The sequence below is a fragment of the Scleropages formosus genome, chromosome 11, assembly GCF_900964775.1.
Source record: "Scleropages formosus chromosome 11, fSclFor1.1, whole genome shotgun sequence".
Classification (NCBI taxonomy): Eukaryota; Metazoa; Chordata; class Actinopteri; order Osteoglossiformes; family Osteoglossidae; genus Scleropages; species Scleropages formosus.
Window position 1 is genome coordinate 13,822,651 of NC_041816.1, and position 19,873 is coordinate 13,842,523.

The following is a 19,873-nucleotide window of genomic DNA, read 5'->3' on the forward strand; positions in this document are numbered from 1 at the left end:
TGAATGAGTAAGCAAGTATATATGTGGCTGCTCTGTAATGGACTTTCATCCATTCATACTACCCTTTCTTCCATCCATCCGTACCCTGCCTAGCATAGCATCCTATGGCCCTAGGACAGACTCTAGACCACTGTGACCCTTCTATAGGACAAGCAGTCATCGACAGTGGGTGTGAATATGCTTAGAAATGGAACAGATGCCATGCAAATGATGTTATGCAAAAGTTCAAATGGACCAAAATCCTAACTTCAGTTGTGTGTTTTTTAAATTAATGCAGACAAGAACTTTGCTCTAATATTGTCCAAAACTTGAAACAGAGCTTAAGCCAATCAAACTACAGAGACCATTTTAATATTTATAGAAGACATCTTGACTTGGAAACATTTGCAACTGAAATGGGTTCAAGTGGGATGCGAGAGACCCTCAATAAGGAGCACATTGTAGCATGGCTACAGAGCGAAGATGACTTAAATCCAAAACTCCATTGGACCTGGTTGCCTACCAGTCACTCTTAGCTGCTTTTCAGTCTGCTGTCTCTTCAGCTAAAACCTCCTTCTTCCACAACAAAATACAGTCTGCATCTAAAACACCACAAAAACTCTTTGCGACCTTCTCATCGCTTCTGTGCTCCCCGTCACCTCCTCCTCCCTCTTCTCTCATTGCTGACGACTTTGCTTTGTTTTTCTGAGACAAAGTCAAAGCAATCACTGACAAGTTCTCAGCATCAACCTGCCCGGTTCACGCTAGACCTCTCTGCGAAGCTATCCTCTCCGAATGCAAGCTGCTCTCCGAATCAGAAATCTCTGACCTCATGATACTGCGCAGAGCCACCACCTGCTCGCTTGACCCGATCCCATCATCACTCCTACAGAACACTTCCCCGCAACCCTCCACCTTCATCTCTAAGATCATCAACTCCTCGCTCTCCTCTGGCTGTTTCCCAGCTGCCTTCAAAACCGCTCTAATTTCACCTCTGTTAAAAACCCTCCCTGGAATCCAATCTGGTTGAAAATTACAGCCTGGTCTCTCTCTTCTCCTTCCTGTCTAAAACCCTAGAGCGGGCAGCCTGTGATCAACTGTCCGATTTCCTCACCCAGAACCGCCTCCTTTATGGTTATCAGTCTGGTTTTAAAGTTGGTCACTCCACTGAGACGGCCCTTCTGGCGGTGTCTGATGCTCTCCAAGCCGCTAGAGCCGCCTCTCTCTCCTCAGTCCTCATCCTCCTCGATCTGCCTGCGACATTCGACACAGTCAACCACCGGATTCTACTCTCCTCTCTTAACCAGCTTGGGATCAAAGGTGTGGAACTACGATGGTTTGAGTCCTACCTATCTGACAGATCCAATCAAGTGGTCTGGCGGAGCTCTCATTCTTCTCCTCTGCCTCTCTTAACCGGTGTCCCACAGGGCTCGGTATTGGGTCCTCTTCTTTTCTCGATCTATACCTCCTCCCTCGGTCCGGTCATAGCCTCCCATGGATTCAAATACCACTGCTATGCTGATGATACTCAGCTCTTCCTCTCCTTTCCACCTGGTGCATCAGACATCTCCACACGCATTGCTGCCTGCCTGTCAGACATCTCTTCGTGGATGTCTGATCACCACCTCCAACTCAACCTCTCCAAAACAGAGATTCTTCACCTCCCAGCTGGCCTGTCCTCCTGTCATGATCTATCAATCAAACTGGACAGCTCACTCATCTCAGCTACCTTCTTGGCTAAGAGTCTGGGAGTAACGACTTGACTCGAGTCTGTCTTTCTCTCAGCACATCGAAGCCACAACCCGGCCCTGCAGATACATCCTGTACAATATTCGTAGGATCCATCCCTACCTCACAACTGACTCTGCCCAACTACTTGTCCAGGCCATAGTGACTTCCTGTCTGGACTACTGCAACTCTCTCCTGTGTGGCCTTCCGCTACTGCCATCAAACCTCTGAAGCTATTACAGAATGCTGCTGCATGAGTTGTGTTTGATTTGCCAAAGTGTTCCCACATATCTCCTCCACCCATTTCTCTACACTGGCTTCCTATTGCTGCCCGAATCAAATTCAAGACCCTGGTTATTGTCTACAAATGCATCAATAGAACTGCTCCCAGTTATTTACAGGTCTTGATCAACCGCTACACCCCAGCTAGACCCCTTCGCTCGTCTACTTCTGCTCGCTTGGTGGTCCCGCGCACGAAAGGTAAAGCACGGAGGTTCTCTGTTCTGGCTCCATTGTGGTGGAACGACCTTCCCCTCTCACTCAGAACTGTGGAAACTGTCTACATTCAAGAAGGCTCTGAAAACTCACCTTTTCCGGACTCACTCCGCCCAAGATCTCTCCAGCTCATGTAGGGTGTAAATGTCCGTGTACCGTAACTTCATGAGCATCATCAGATAAAGCCTTTATTCAGCCACTACTCCGGCATTGTTTTTGCTTGCTTGTGTATCTTATAATATTATAAAAAAAAAGAAAAAGAAAAAAATTTTGATAGGAGGGTATCAGGATTTGTCTATCCTGTGTTTTATGCACCTACCTGAACAATGAACCTTGGTACAGCAAGTGGTAGGTAACCAACTAGGTTTACTTGAGAGTCACATGTCTGCAGCCATGTCTCTTTCTCTTAATGTAATGAATAAATTGTACTTTTGCGGAGATGTACGTTGCTTCGGACAAAAGCGTCTGCTAAGTGAATAAATGTAAATGTAAAACACCAGAGGGCAGTGTTCTTGTCGCTGTGGACTGTTTTGATTGCTCTAGTTAAGAATGTATTCACACCAGTGTTAAATATCTTAATACCGGACATCACCTGTTACCTCATAATCCTCATTACCATTATAAGTTAACTACCACACTTGACACCCTCTAACGTTTTACTACAATTATTGATGTATTTGTTTTTTTTTTTGCTTTTTTAACCAATCATTTGTTTTCATTTTATGTTTCGCTTGTATGATGTTACATTTATTTCTCAAGAACATGAAAAATGTTTTGAATAAATTCATGGTAGAGGATTTATTAAATTAGCCTTTAGTTTTTACTTATCAGTAGTTTTCAATTGTGCAAACAGGACAAACATTACATTAAAAACTACACCGCTTTCACAGTTGCTCCATAGGGTTATTCATTTTCCCCAAAACAACTGACATATCAAATTGTACAAAAACAAGAAATTATTTTTTCATACAGAAACATTGGACTTCTGTCCTGCTAATCTTTGGACACACAAATCAATAAAAACCAAATTAATGAACTCTATAAATATTAATTTACCTTAGAAAAAAATCTTTTGGTGAAAGTTAGGCTAGCCTGTATCTAAAATAGTAGAGCATGGGCACAGTAGTGCATTTGCTGTCATACAACTTAGTGCAGTCTTGTACAAAACAAGCTTTCGCAGTTGTCAGAACAAACTAACATGCAATAAAAAGTGGTTTTTTCAAGGAAAACATAACCATGAAAAACTGGTGCCATACTGCATACATTTCTGCATGCTACAATGTCTACCGTGTCTTTTCGTGTCTATCGTGCTTTATCATTTTTACAATAAATAATAATAATTCTTTGGTGTTTTGCTCATTGTGCATTTTCCCTGTTACACAGTCAAAGTGGTAAAAAGAAAATGTATACCCACATTTTTTCCATTTGTTCTGCAAATTATTTATTCAGAAGGAAGAGTAGTGGTTAGACCTGCCGCCTTGAAGTCAAAGGACACAGATTTGAATCCCCACTCCGGCTGTAGAACTCCTCACCCTAACCTGTGCCAGTAACAAATAATTCCACAGCGGTAAATTATTGTAATTAGTAGATCAACACTGTAAGGTGTTTTGGAGAAAATCACTGGCTGAATGAATAATTAAAAAAAATATTCTCTATTAAGATACAATAAAGAAGCTTTTTAGATAATTGTAGCTTTTATTACATTGTAAAAATGTTATATTCTAAAACATCACTGTATGGTATAATATTTCAGCACAGTAAGTGCTTTAACATAAATTCATAAAGTGGTGAAGAAGGGTCCTGGAGGAAATTCTATAGCTGCGTACCATGGTTCGTGGTGCTGATTCTTTAATCCATCCTTACATTTAAGGTAACAATTAATCATGGAGATTATCATCATGGAGGTTTTGGTTCATTACTCAGTTATGGTATATGACAGAGCTTGCTAGCTGCTGTCCTCAGCTTCACCTTTAAGCCTCTGCCCAGGAATAATTCTCTCCTGGGAAACTACCCCTCTCCCACCCCCCAGACACAGACCATGTCACTCTATTACACTTTGCTAAAAATAGCTCATAATATCCTATTGTGTATTAAACCCGCATTGAAAAGGTAGATGGCGTGTGACTGGTACAATACCACAGCCACATGTCTGCTACATTCCGACACACATCCCCCTTGGAAACTCAAAAAGCATCAGTCTAGCAGAGAATGTTAGCGATACCATGTTAGGATAACCAGTACAACAACAAAAATGACACGGCCTTCGTGGCATTATGTTACGAGGAAGACTGCTATGGCCTTGAGAAGCGTTGGAGGGGTCAGACTGCACAGAAAGAGAAGAGAGAGGGAAACAAAGACTTCACTTGAGTGAAACCGCTGTGTAATCGTGTCCGTATTCGGCCTCAACTAAAGTCACGACATTCACGACACAGGAGGCTTCGCGGAGGAAAACAGGAGAGTGAAACATAGGCACAGTGGTGTGGACACCACTGCTCATTCCACTGCCCTGCTGCTGGATAGGCATCTACAGAGCTGATGCTTTGTAGCCTCCTAAACTGTGCCTTACATCCGAGAGACAGCGTCTCTCTGCCAAGGCCCTTCAGCGAGCGTGCCGTGGATCTCCGTCTTGGTCCTACTGCAGAACAGCGAGTCCTCCCTCCTCCCAGCCCATGCTGTCTGCATGGCTGTACTTCCACTCCCCAAAGCCAGGCTCTTTGAGTTTCCCTGCTTTGTTTTCTTTATTTAACTTGACACACTCCTCCACAGGGCTGTCTGCTATAGGCTGTGGATGGTTCCCATTTGCTTTTCTTTTCTCTCCTTTCTTCCTGCCAAAACCACATGTAAGAATACAGCCTTCTCCTACAAAACCGATATGAATCTTCCATATCTTTCCGCAAAAGAAAACTGCATTCAATTTGAGGAAGAGCGCTTGTTTTTTCCTGTGCCTAACAACCTTAATTAAGTACCCTGGGTAAGAATGAAAGCACTCAAGCATGAATTGAGTTTAGAAATGCTAACTGGACTCAGTTAACGCAATGTATTATTCTACATTATCACACACACACCACCTGAACCACTTGTCCCATACGGGGTCGCGGGAAACCGGAGCCTAACCCAGCAACACAGGGCGTAAGGCCGGAGGGGGGAGGAGACACACCCAGGACGGGACGCCAGTCCGTCGCAAGGCACCCCAAGCGGGACCCGAACCCCAGACCCACCGGAGAGCAGGACCCGGTCCAACCCACTGCGCCACTGCGCCACCGCACTCCCCCTTTACATTATCACTTCTCTGAAAATGTATATTAAAATTATATACTATTAAATACCAGAAACATGTGGGTTTGTGTTCTATATCCATCCACTTTTTCCTGAAAAACTGCATCTTTATCTTTCAAACATCTAAAATCGAAAATCTAATTAATATGAAGTATAGAAAATCAGAACTAGCGTGGACACATTTAAATGCAGGCTTAATATCCCCAGACTGCTTATACATCACCAAGTAGCATGCTCCCTTTCTTCTATCACCTTTCCCTCACGTTATTGACCTTACTCTTATTTTCTTGTTTCTGTTTTATTCTGTTCTTGACCAACATGGTCAAGCAGCAGGCGTCTCACTGGGCTGTAAGTTCAGACCTGAGACTGAACATGGTTCAGTCTGTGTGGAATTTGCATATTTTCCCTGTGTGTGGGTTTATATATATATAGTAATGACCTGCATTACTGTGTTTGAGCGGGAAATGTGCTTATTGTAATTGGTTAGTATTTGGTGACGTACGGGGAATATAAGGGGGCGATTGCGTCTACCAGTGAGAGAAAGAAGAGAGAGCCTGGAGACGCTAAGCAGGCTGGGAAGGCTGGCTAGACGCAAAGGTCCTGGAGGAAACGGGGTTCTTGGACCGAGAGCATTATTTCCCTGTGTGCTGGTGTTCGAATAAAACATTTGAAATGAAAGCTGCCTCTGCGTCCTTATTCGCTCCATCCAAGCCCACGGCGCTGCACACCACAATATACATATTATCGGAATGGGGGGGTGTGGTGGTGCAGCGGGTTTGGGCGGGTCCTGCTCTCTGGTGGGTCTGGGGTTCGAGTCCCGCTTGGGGTGCCTTGTGATGGACTGGTGTCCCATCCTGGGTGTGTCCCCTCCCCCCTCCAGCTCTGCACCCTGTGTTGCCGGGTTAGGCTCCGGTTTCTCGTGACCCTGCTCTGGAAAGTGGTTTCAGCCACTGTGTATGTGTGTGATATATTATCAGAGGGTGACTGGCAAATCAAAAATGCTACAGTACTAAAATTACTTTCCTAGTTTGAAGATGGGGGTATCAGAAACGGAAAGAGTTATGAACTTGCAAGCAGACCCAAAATTTGGCAAAAAAATGAAAGTGGTTAACAATCAGAAATGAAGTGAGGCCTTAATGTAGGACAGGGGGTCTGGTGGGCATGATTTGCTGTGTGACTAACCTCAGACTGGGGGGGGGCCCTGTAGCAGCCCTCCATGTTTCACCCAGAGAGCAGCTGCTGACGCAGCCCAGGACGGGAGCCTGCTGGCTATCACACGAAGCGAAGCAAGGAACGTGCAGCACGCCAGCTGCTCATACCACATATAACTTTATTACAGCTCAGCATTTACTGTCAATTCAAGCTACATCCCCCTGTGTGACACGTAAAAAGGCACAGGTATGTACTCGTACAGAAATACAAATCAGTGTGGCTGCTTAACGTCAGTACAAAAAGAGAGGTTTACATTTCACTGTTTACCCAACAAAAATAATACAATTAAAGGGCATGTAAACCTCGTTTGAGAACTTTGGAATATAGGCCAAGCATTGAAACTAATTAATTTTTTTCATTCATTCATCACTGATAATTTCTTGTCCAGTGCAGGGTCACAGTTGTCCAGAGCCTATCCTGGAGGCACAGGATGTGAGAGGGTACACTCTGAATGGGACACCAGTCTATTACCACATAGCCACAGCCACATATACACAATCACACCCAAAGTCAGTTCAGCTGAAACACATGTCTTCAGACTGCAGGGAAAGCAGTCAGAGTAAACTCAAGTGAACATTTACATTTATTTATTTAGCAGACACTTTTCTCCAAAGCAACTTCCACTGAACTCTGTAGTGTTACCAGCCCACACACCTTATTCACCAAGGTGACTTACACTGCTAGATACGCTACTCACAATGGGTCACTCATCCATACATCAGTGGAACACACTCTCTCTATCACTCCCACACTATGGCAGAACCTGATCAGCATACCTTCAGACTGTGGGAGGAAACCAGAGCACCCAGAGGAAACTCACACAGACACAGGGAGAACATGCAAACTCCACACAGACTGAGCAGGATTGAACCCACATCTTCTCGCACCACCCAGGCGCTGTGAGACAGCAGGGCTATTCGCTGTGCCACCATGCCAGGGAGAAGATATAAGTTCCACAAAGACTGAGCTGGATTCGAATCAATCACTCAGTGTCCAAACCCACAGCCAAGGAGCTCTGGATCACTGAAAATAACTCGACAATCAACACTTCACTGTACTACATTGTCAGTTGAAGGCACTGCAACAAAAAAATTTGGTTTTATAACAAATATTTTTAACATAAATCTCTAAGGCTTTTGATAGTACATTTGATAGGTTTATGAATCATTACACTCCGTAATAATTTTCCTAAATTTCAGAGAATGCCTCAGGCTTTTACAAAGAGCATACTAACCCAAGTAATTTGAAATGTGTGCTCCAATTTCAAGAGAAATTTTCCAAGATTAAGTAGTAAATAAGAGGGGAATGACCACAAACTACAATCACACAACCATAAATTTGAACCGACACCAGAATGACATGCTATCTTTTTAAAAACATTTTGTTGCACTTAATGCCTTCATCGCATACACACTATCTGAAACCGCTTGTCCTAATCAGGATCATGGTGAACCAGAGCCTAACCCAGCAACACAGGGCACAAGGCTGAAGGGGACACACCCAGGACAGGACGCCAGTCTGTCAAAGCTGTCTGACAAGGCACCCCAAGCAGGACTCGAACCCCAGACCTCCAAGAGAGCAGGACCCAGCCAAACCCGCTGCGCCACCACACCCCTCTCATCACATTCATACTAGTTTTTTCTTTGCTTAGCAATAATAATGGCCTTAACTTCAACTTTTTGCAGAGCAGCTAAATTTTCTCTGCGATACATTGACTTCAGAAATAATGATATCAAAAATGTCTGCAGACAAGAACATATTCATCACCCACTAAAATTCAAAGACGCAGAAATGGAACACAATGTGTCCAGCACCAAACCTCAACCACGTATGTGGAACACACTAGCTCATATTCCTTGAAAATGCAGCGTTGTGACATAAGCCATCAACCTCATTTTGAATACAAACAAAAAGAAAACACACAAAGGACTGTGCACTGAACAAACAGGCACCAGATGTAATACAGCAATGAGCTGTTTACTAGAACTAAACAAGCCGAACCAAGGCACCACACTCAAAAAAATTACTTCAAACAAGTTCAATTCAGTTCAAACAAATCAGACAAATAAATAAATAGCATGAATGCAAGCGCTAAGACCAGATCGAGTACACACATCTTCTGATGCTAAAACAAAATCTGGTGAAATATTTCTGAACATGTGTTCATGTAGGCAGCCGTGTAGAATTTTGAATGGAAGGCAGTGATTACACGTTTCGGTTGGTGTATCCAGCTGCTTTTCTGAGAAGACATCCTGGCCTCCTGGTTCAAGGCTGTGCCATCAAGGCTTCAGCTTAGTTCAGACTGCTGTCAAGCAGCATAATTAAATCCCAGTCGGGCTAGCAGACACACAGCCAAATGCTTGGAGTGTTTTGAAACCAATGAGACACATCGCTTGGAAGGTTGCTCAGCCGAGATTCCAGCATCTCACTCCCTACTGCCCCCTCAAGCACATACTTTCTATCGTTGGCAGACATAAGGCTCTGAAAGAGAGTCCTGCTGATCTGTGCTGTGGGGCAACTGCACTCAGTGCCCCCGAAGTTATACACAAACCGCTGAAACCTATAGCTCTCCAGTTTCCACACTCTGCGCAGTACATACACACAGATGGGCAAGAGTCAAGACACATGTCAGCTCCTTAAAATTTACAGCACATGTGAAAGAAATTGGCTCATTCATTCATTCATTCATTCACTCACTTTGCAGGGGGTGTTATTAAAGTGCATACATTTTTCTTACATATTTTTTGACTGATTGCCATTTTTATGAAGTTACATATTTTTCTAAGGTAACCCAAACGTAAGTGGAGAAAAATCCCAAAACCCAAATATAATCGATACTGCCGTATTTTTCTTTTTTTTTTTTTTTTTTTTTTTTTTTACAAGCCAGAGGGTGGCATCAGATACAAGTCATATTCTGACCTTGACCTTCTGAATGAAACTGGAGATTAAGTAGTGCTGGCCAAATCACCATTTTAAACAACCCCCTAAAATCCCTCTGTCACTAATCTGAGAAGAGGGACATAACACCTTTATCTGGGGTAAATATGAAGAAATAACCTTCACCTTTTGCAATTAATACATCAGAGTGACATCAGCGGACCCAAAAAGGTTTGTTTTGTGTTCATATCTGTCAGCCTATCTCTCATCAAACGCCAAATGAACTTCACAGTTGGATAACTATGACGGCGTGAATAATTTGCTATTTATAAGAAACAATTTGACCCTGGAGTTAGATTACCCAGCTCAAGTTTTTGGCTTTGACTACTCCTAACTAATGCCTTTCAGCTTTTATAGTTAAGCTGCCTAAAGCCCCCCAGTGACACTGGCAGAACAGTCAAATATTTAAATGTCCCTTAGGAGTCTTAGGAAAGCTAAAATTAAACATTGCAGTCATGGTTCCATGACAACCTGTTTTATACTAAAAAAGTCATACTTGCTTTGGCCTTTCATCAATATTGTCATATTATGACTCACCTATTTTCATTATGTGAAATAAAGAGAAATAAAATAAAGGGGCGAGCAAGTAAGTGATGAAGGTCAATCTATCCCACCTCCCCAAGGGTTTGTCTGTGGCACATTTTCCAGTGATATTCTTCTCTACCATGGGAGATAAATGGTTATGACATTATTGTTTAAAAAATTTCACACAGATGACAAAATTGTTCCTTCTAGAGCTTCACAATGTATGTATGGAAAAAGCAGAGGTTCTGTACATTTCAGCCCGAGGTGCAGGTACTCTGCCCTGAGCTGCGGCCACTGGCATCTCACAAACCGTCCATTAGCAACACAGCTGAAGGCGAAGGCAAGGTGACTCCTCCTGGAAGAGCAGCCCTAAATCCCCCTTGCAAATCCACCCAGACAGAGTGTTTAAATTATTGCCCACACCTGTGGGAGGGAGGCAGGCAGGCAGGGGAGACGCCTGCGTCACACGGACGAGCGGTCTTGCCATGACTACAGCTGGTCAAGGGCACTGCTGTCTGAGACTCCCGAACACGCAGCTGTGCAATGCCACTTTTGCCCCCTGCCACCACCGCATGGCTCCTCACTTAGGAAACACAACAAGAAGCCATCCGTTCCTAGGTAACACGCCCATAACAGACAAAATTCATTACTCCACCCACATCTTCCATTACCCCTCTTGAGGAGCACATGGGTACAAGGAAGGGGTTGAATTGCAAAGAAATACTAAAACGCTTAAAATGTGGGAATATGACAAACATTGAAGATGATTTCAAGGATTTAATCAATTTCCATGCCATTACAACAGCCAAAGTCTAACAAGTGACAGAAGCTTGAAAATTATGGAAATCTAAAACAGTTCAGTTCAAAACGGAGTGCAAACAAGGAAGAAACAAACAACCGTCAACGAAAAACAGAGAGAGAGGTTTATCATCAGAAAAATTTTAGGTCAGTAAGTGAAATTACAGCAGCATATGAACAATTAATGAAGCATGCAGGAAAAGACCACGTTGTGCTGAATTCAAAGAAAGTGCAATAAATATTGACAATAAGCTGGTGTGTTTTGCATATATCCCTGTAGCCATCATGTATGAGCACAGATTCAATTATCCATAGTTGCCCTGGTTAGGTCATTCAAGAGCACATACTAAAGAAAAGATCATCCCGTCCCTGCTTACCACTATGGATGAAGCGACCCCAGTCTTTCAATGTTCCCCTCCATGTAAAGTTAGCATATTTGCTGTAGTTGAACATTGTTTGTATGTTACTCTGCAGGGTGAGCAGGAAAAAATTTAAAGTGTCTTCTTATTTCTTTGCCACCGCTCATGTACGGCGCCAGACCACTTCGGGAGCTTTGAATGTGGGACCACCTGGTTGTTTTTAAAAACGCTTTCTCCTTCCACTTGACCATGGGACGAATGCCAGATAGTGACACAGCTTAGCAACTGCCACTGTCCAGGCAAACTAAATCAACCTGGCAGGCACTGGCAACAAGGCAGCTGGGGGGCAGCCTGTGGTCACCTTTGCTGAGGCCCAGGGTGACGTTTAAAACGGTGCTATTTGGAGTAGCGTGTTAGTGGAACAGGGTACTGTATAGAGTAAGGTGTTGGTAGAGCAAGGTTTTTGATGGTGGAGCAAGGTATTTGTTGAGTACAGTGCTGTTTGGAGTAGCTTATTTCAGTGCGGCGTGCTGGTTCAACAAAATGTTATTGGAGGAGGGTGCTAGAGGTGAGAAAGTTACAGTAGGTGTATATTTTATTTATTTCTCCCATTTATGCCATTTCATCAAAAAATACGGAGGTTCTCGGTTCTGGCTCCGTTGTGGTGAAACGACCCCCAGCTCTCGCTCAGAACTGCTGAAACTCCGTCTACATTCCTAAAGGGTCTGAAAACTCATCGCCTCCGGACTCACTTCGCCCATGAGCTCTTAAGTTCACGAAAGGTGTAATTGTTCGTGATCATGCACGGATCATTGCTTTACAGAGCCACTCCTGCAATGTAACGTAAATGTTTATATGTATCTTTAAAAAAAAGTACTAGGAAGGTGATTATGAATCATCAATATTCTGGTAAAGTTTTATAAAGCTACTGGTATGATGAACGTCGGTGCATATGGTAAGGGAAACTAACTTTACTTAAGAAGCACACGTCCGTCTGCAGCTATAACTCTTTCTCTTAAGGTAATGCACACATTGTATTTTCTATGAGATGTATGGCGCTTTGGAAAAAAGCATTTGCTAAATGAAAAAATGTAAATGTGAATATAAATAAATTCATAGAGTGGATATGTAAAATAGGAAATATGTTCTTTTGTGTCCTCAGCTAAAAGAAATAGTTTCATCTTTTGAATAAGGTTTAGGATACATTTCATATATTTCCTAATATATATGTTAGCTTTTGTACAATGTCACACAGCAAATATCAGATATTTCATAAAAGCAAAGAATTTGAAATGGCATGTGGAATTTACTTTTAAAGAACAGTATGAAAAAGTTATATAGTGTTGCATTATCACAAGGGTCAAATGGTCAAATTTACCGACCCTCTGTGTCCCTCGACTGTTGACACTTGAAATTCTTGAAATGTCAAGCGAGGCACATAAAACATACACTTGGACACCAAACACAAATCTTTCCTTTAGTCCCTTCTCTCTCTGATGATCACTACAACATCAAAGTTATCACTGCAAAGCAGCAGCAGAGACTTTCAGGGCCTCTATACAAAGTTCTTCAATCGCTGTCAGTATTTAAATCACTGTCATCAAGTGTGAGATGTGTCATTGGATCCCTTCATTTGCTCTTAACAGCTTTTCGTGTGGTTAATGGAGATACAAACCTGATGAGTCAACTTGAGCTTCACAGAGAAGGGGCTGTCTTGTGTGTATTATAGTTTCAAGACTGTTAAACAGTTCTTCACGGGCGATTGAGATCCTCATTGGACGAGTCATTAAAATGTGAACAGATCAGACACAATTTTAAATTCATTGCTCATTTCAAGTAAATACTTCTGAACACCGGCAGGAGACCTAGAGGACACAATGTGCTTACATGTATTCTGTGACACATCTAAGCAGAATGCTTACCAAAATCCCAACAAACAAATATCAATCTGTCATGAATGTCCTGAAAAACACCAGGGTGAAGAATAATACACTGGCTAGACAGAAAGAGCAGATATTACACAGTGCTCAGCATGAAGGTTAATAGGGCTCTTTGGACTGGATGACGCCAGCTGAGAGCTGGATACAAACTGATCCACAAAGCTCTCAGACCAGAGATCACACCTAATCATGTCCTCTGGGGATAATCTATTTACAGCGGCTATACAAGGAGGATTTAAATGCTCTTTGGAAGTGACATGGTTTCTCATTGCAAACAATAGCTTTTCCCCTTTGAATGCAAATAAAAAGGAGTAATTGATTATATTATATTATATTATATCATATTATATTGGGCAAGATAGTAAGTAAATAAACAAGGGCAGCGCTGTGGCACAGATCTGGTCCCTCAGCTGCTGGGTTGTAGAGTCTGGACACGAGTTTGAACCCATTGCCTTCATCTGGCTGTTCTAGCATCCTCCTGCAATCCAAAAAAGTGCTTCATGTGAACTGGTGACTTTAAATTGCCCATAGAGTGTGTATGTATAAGTGAATGAGTGTGTTTGCCTCGTGATTGTCATAATTCAGATTTTACTGCAAGGTGAACCATGCCTCACGTCCGATGCTCAGGGATAGGATCCAAATCATCACGACCCTTCAATGAAGAATAAGTTATTGAGAACAGATGGTTCGTGGATACACTGATGGGCAAATGAAGACATGTAAACATAGCGAAATAAAGCGTTAACTCTTTTTTTCAGTTTAAGATTGAGAGTGCATTATCCCATGTCGTGAGTCTAAGGGTACAGCAGGAGTCTTGAGCAGATATCTGTGACACTTCAGGAGCTTGGCAACAGATAACCTTGGTATGAAAAGTATGTAAAGCTCCCAGAGACCAAGCTCAAGTTGCTGAGCACAAGTTAGTGCAATTTATCATTTACCCTGTTATGCCACATGTTTCACTTCTAAATCCTTTTAAACACCTTTCTTTCCGGAATTCTGAAGCTGTTATAATACAGACTGCTTTCTAGTGCCTCTATATTTCGAGTACAAAAATAGATATATTGCAGTTAAACTACATACCAGACACAACAGACACAGAAACAAATAGTTGTATACCCTCAAGAATACATCTTCATAGCTTTCCAAAATATTAATCCTTGAGAATACAATGCACAGTAGGCAAAAGTTTGGTGCATTTTAGCTGCTCTAATTCAGAAGCATGAAGTGTATGAAAAGATCACCCTAAAATGTCCAAGAGTGACAGTTTCAGTAATTACTCATCTCTCCAAGGGCATATCTGGACTAGCACATAAAGGGGTCTGCCAAAATGTTGAGCTGCAGCCTTGTGGGCACTGTATCACCACAGCAACAGAGGACAAACCCCTTGCATGGACCTGCTTTTTTTTTTTTTTTTTTTACAATTCACATCACAAGCCTTACATTCATGTTTTCCTCATTTTAACATGACTAAGGTAAAAAAAAAAAAAAAAAAAAAAAAAGCAGGATTCAGTGCTGACTTCTCCACAGACACTTGTGTGCAGCACTTAAATGGGACACAGTTTTTCCATTCTTAAGAGCCACACATCTGCACTGAGAAGAGAGATGCATCTTCTCACCCTGCCCAGCAAGATAGGCAATGAAAATCGTTTCTCCCTGTATTTTCCATTTTGTAATGTGAGCGAGCAGCATGGCGCAGTACTTGGCTCGCCATGGATGGCTGAAATAGCACTTTCCATAAGGCGCAGAGAGGGGACAGCGAAACCCAATCGTTCGCTGGGTCGCATGGAAATTTCTGCCCACACGTGGCACTCGCAAACATGTGCCAGAGCATCCAGCGGTTATGTAACTCCTCATCTCAAGGATCTGAGCAAAGAGACACCAGGTCCTCAGAGCTGTGCGTCAGCAGAGCTCCCCTTGCGTCTGTAGTCTCAACCGATCCTGATGTTTCAGAGAAAGAAAAGGCATGTGGAAAAAAGCAACAGCGGGCCACATCTGATTCAGGGTATTCCTCTGTAACCTGTTAATAGCTTGTGACATAAACATAGATAAACATGAGTGAAACATCCCCATTCTCTGTTTTCAGATCTAAGCCAAACCAATGACCGAGAATGATTAAAATAAGGTATTCTGCTGAGCAACAAAAACATCTTAAAATAATAATTGAATACAATAAAAAAAATTGAATGTAAATTTAATAAAGTGAACGTCTTTCCTGGTTGCAAAAACTGACATTGAAGTACCCTCATAAAACCTCCTCACAGTTCCACCGTGCATCACAGTGGAAAATTAAGTGGCGTTAGCTGCTTATAATGCTAATGAGTTAATTTAATTTGTCTTTAAGTCTGCAGGAAAACACCTAAATTTCCTTGAACTTGGCGTTATGAAATGTTTTCCGAGAACCCAAAATCAATCAACCTTGTGCCAAATGTCAAACTGGCACAAAACATCTGACACACTGGACACACTGAAGTAGACCAGTGAACTGGTTAATCAGTGTGAACATATTTCAGATTTCCAGCCACTGAGAGCGGTTAGCGTTATTGAGGCTCTACTGTGAGTAGTGCAATATACAAGCGACACTCGCAACCATGCACAAGTAACATGATCCACTATTTGGCTCCTAATGGGGCATGCAGAAGATTTACACTGTACTGAAAACCATTAATGCAATGCATGCTAGAGCGAGTTCCCAAAAAACAGACATGGGAATTTTTAAAAAGTACTGCATGCTTCATTTTGAAAAATTATTGTTACCTGTATTATGTGCTGCGAGACATGGTGGCGCAGCAGATAAAACGAGCACCTCACAGCTACTTGGTGGGTATGGATTTGAGTCCAGCTCAAGAGTCTACATGACTCTCAGTGTGTTTGCACCCCCGAGACATGTGAAAAAAGACCTTGGCAACCCCCTTTCTTACCAAGAAAACCATGCAAGTGGTTGTCAAGAGTCAGACTGACTGGCTGGCACTTGCACATGTTATGTGTTATACTACAGACAGTATAGTGAAATGACATTACATTGCATTTCTCCCAAAAGGCCTCAACAACCACAGTTTCTCTCGTTAATCTGTCAAGCACAAGACATTATGAAGTCTTGTGTTGTACACAGTGAATGAACAAACTAATTTATTCATTCTGAAGGATACTGCACAAGTATACAGCGAGAGGATAACTATTTAGTACAACTCTAGCAATAGCATGTCACTTTGTGACAGTGCAGGGACTCATCAAGAGTCCAAATGGCTGCTGGCAGGAATGACCTCAGTTAGCAATCTTGGGAACAGCAAAACTGGACCAGTCTATTGCTGAAAGTACTACTCTGTTTTGTTAGGGTGGTGGGCTGAGGATGACAGTCATTGTCTATGACGGACAGGAGTTTGTTCGAGTCTTTCTCTGTGTCGCATCCTCCAGAGAGTTCAGCCCAACTCCCAGGATCACGTTGGCCTTTCTCATTAGTTTATTCAGTCTGCTGGCATCACCCGTCAAAATCCCATTTCCCTGCATAGAAGAATGCATCTTCTAAACCAGGATCTGCATTCTTGAAAATACCTGAGCTTTCTTAGAAAGTTAAGGTGTCCTTTCTTGTCGAGTCTCAGAGACCCTCGGACTTCCTGAAATCCACCAAGATTTCTTTAGTCCTTCTGGCATTGAGCTGTAGTTGGTTCTGCATGCAGCACTCCTCCACACTGTACTCAGCCTCCTGCCTGTCCCTGATTCACCCAATAATTCCATCATCTGAAAACTAATGCAGGTAACATGACTCAGTGCACAAGGTGAACAGGAATGGAGCCGGCACTGTCCCACGGGAGGTCTCTTTTTTTCATTGTAGAAGACCAGTGAATGTTAAATACAGTGCCCTCTAAAAGTATTCAGAGCCCTCCACACTTTGTTGTGTTTTAGACTTAGTTGAAAACAGACTGAATTGATTTTTTTTGTGAATAGTTGATACACAATAGGGGGGCGTACCGGGTCCTGCTCTCCAGTGGGTCTGGGGTCCGAGGCCCGCTTGGGGTGCCTTGCGACGGACTGGCGTCCCATCCTGGGTGTGTCCCCTCCCCCTTCAGCCTTGCGCCCTGAGTTGCTGGGTTAGGCTCCGGTTCCCCGCAACCCCATATGGGACAAGCGGTTCAGAAAATGTGTGTGTGTGTGTGTGTGTGTGTGTGTGTGTGTGTGTGTGTGTGTGTGTGTGTGTGTGTGTGAGATACACAATAGTCGATAATGACAAAGTGAAAACATATTTTAAGGAATTGCAGCAAATATACTTAAAACAAAGAACTAAAATCTCCCATTTATATAAGTATTCAGACCTTTATTCTGTACTTTTAGTCTTCTTGAGTATCTGTCTACCAGCTTTTTATACCTGGATTTGGGCAGTTTCTCCAATTCTTGTCAATCCTTGCAGCAAGACTGTAATCTTCAGGTCTTTTCACAGATTTTCTATGGGCTTCATGTTTAGGATTTGCCTGGTACAGATATTCAGAGACTTGTTCCAAAGCCATTCCAGCAGTGTCTTGAGTATGTATTTCAGATCATTGCCATACTGATACGTGAGTCTTTGCCCTAGACCAGGGGTGAGGTGGTGCAGTGGGTTGGACCACAGTCCTTCTCTTTGGTGGGTCTGGGGTTCGAGTCCCACTTGGGGAGCCCTCCACACTTTGTTGTGTTTTAGACTTAGTTGAAAACAGACTGAATTGATTTTTTTGTGAATAGTTGATACACAATAGGGGGGCGTACCGGGTCCTGCTCTCCAGTGGGTCTGGGGTTCGAGTCCCGCTTGGGGTGCCTTGCGACGCACTGGCGTCTCGTCCTGGGTGTGTCCCCTCCCCCTCCGGCCTTACGCCCTGTGTTGCCGGGTAGGCTCCGGTTCCCCGTGACCCCGTATGGGACAAGCGGTTCTGAAAATGTGTGTGTGTGTGTGAAAACAGACTGAATTGATTTTTTTGTGAATAGTTGATACACAATAGGGGGGCGTACCGGGTCCTGCTCTCCAGTGGGTCTGGGGTTCGAGTCCCGCTTGGGGTGCCTTGCGACGCACTGGCGTCTCGTCCTGGGTGTGTCCCCTCTGGCCTTATGCCCTGTGTTGCTGGGTTGGCTCCGGTTCCCCGCGACCCTGTATGGGACAAGCGGTTCTAAAAGTGTGTGTGTGTGTGTGCCCTAGACCAAGGTTGTGTAGCCTCTGGAGCAGATTTTTACTTAAATGACCTCTCTGTATTTGGCTCTTTTCATCTGTCCCTCAATCCTGATCAGTCTCTGAGTCCCTGCTGCTGAGAACCATCCCCACAGCATGATGCTGCCACCACCATGCTTGACTGTACAGATGGTATTAACCAGGTAATACCTGGCTTTTTTCAGAGATGTCATCTGGCATTGAGGCCAATTTTTGTCCCAGATATGTACCTTTATAAATCATGTCCAATTAAGTGAATCTGCAACAGATGGGCTACCATCAAGTTCTAGCCAAAACTGAAGGATTTTCAAAAGAAATTATGTATTTGAGTTCAGTTTCATGTGTTAAATTAATGAGTCAGAATACTTGTAAATGAGGGATTTCAGTTTTTTTATTTTTAATAAATTTGCAAAAAAGTAAAACTGTTTTCTCTTTGTTGTTATGGGGTCCTCGATGTCACTGATGGCAAAAAATCAACTCAATCCATTTTGAAATAAGTATACAGCACAATAAAGTGTGGATAGAGGGATCTGAATAATTTCTGAAGGTACTGTATCATCACAGTTGAGAAAGACAGTATATAACAAAGGAAATGGCTGACATAATTCTGATTATGTGCCAAACAGTTGTAGAACACTGCGAAAAAAAGAAATCGGAGAAGGTTTATGAGAAGTTTGTATGCAGCCACTGTTAGCTAAGTGTGTCAGAAGTGTTGACTTTGTCAGAGTAATAAAATGGGTGGTTATTAAAAGCTACAGACTAGAGGCAGGAGCGGATTGAAAACACTTTGTGTTTAGCCACTACCTCGTCAGCACAACATTAGGGTCAGATCTGCTGATCTGATCAAATTGCAAAGAAGAGTATGATCTACAGCTGTCAAGAAGTCAAATCTGAGACATAAAGACTTCAAGTCCAAATACAATGAGATGGACATTTTTTGCATTGAGACTACGCAATTTTCAATGTTTAAGGACGAATTTTACTTTGCTCTAATGTGGTCTGATCTAAATACAAACCTACTATAATGCACAATAAAGCAAACTAAATTTAAATTCCATCTGCAAATTAGTTTGCAAGTTAGTTTGGATTGGATTGTCTGTAAGAAAGTGTTTTTAGATAATGTGGTATACAGCATTGCAGCTAGTTGTCCTGCACAGTATTTCAGTAACCACAGTGGTTTCCAATCTTTGCTTTCAGTGCAGAAGTTATGAAACTGATACAGTGAAATACTGGGAGAGGGGTAGTCTTACACACTTGGACAGAGGCTTCAGGCTTAGCACCTCGCTGAAAAGGATTTTAAAAGTAATTACTTTCCACCAAGATGGTCACGATATGGTAAAATTAGCAGACTACTCTCAAACACTGTATTGATAGCATAAATATCCCGACAGCTGTTCATATCACCATGTCCTCTAGATCACCTCCACTTCTCAACACATTATTCAGTTTCACCGATA

General features: G+C 42.7%; 1 protein-coding gene across 2 annotated transcripts in view; it reads right to left on the reverse strand.

Annotated features, from left to right (window-relative positions):
- Positions 1 to 19,873, reverse strand: part of LOC108941199 (cytosolic carboxypeptidase 4-like) — a 112,470-nt gene that overhangs the window by 89,499 nt on the left and 3,098 nt on the right. The window contains exon 1 of one of the 2 annotated variants that reach the window (XM_018763868.2): positions 11,328 to 11,389. The exons of the other annotated variant lie outside the window; for it this stretch is intronic. The gene's annotated coding sequence lies outside the window, so the exon portion shown is untranslated. Of the gene's footprint in view, positions 1 to 11,327; positions 11,390 to 19,873 lie in introns of those variants that run through there. 2 annotated transcript variants of the gene reach the window in all.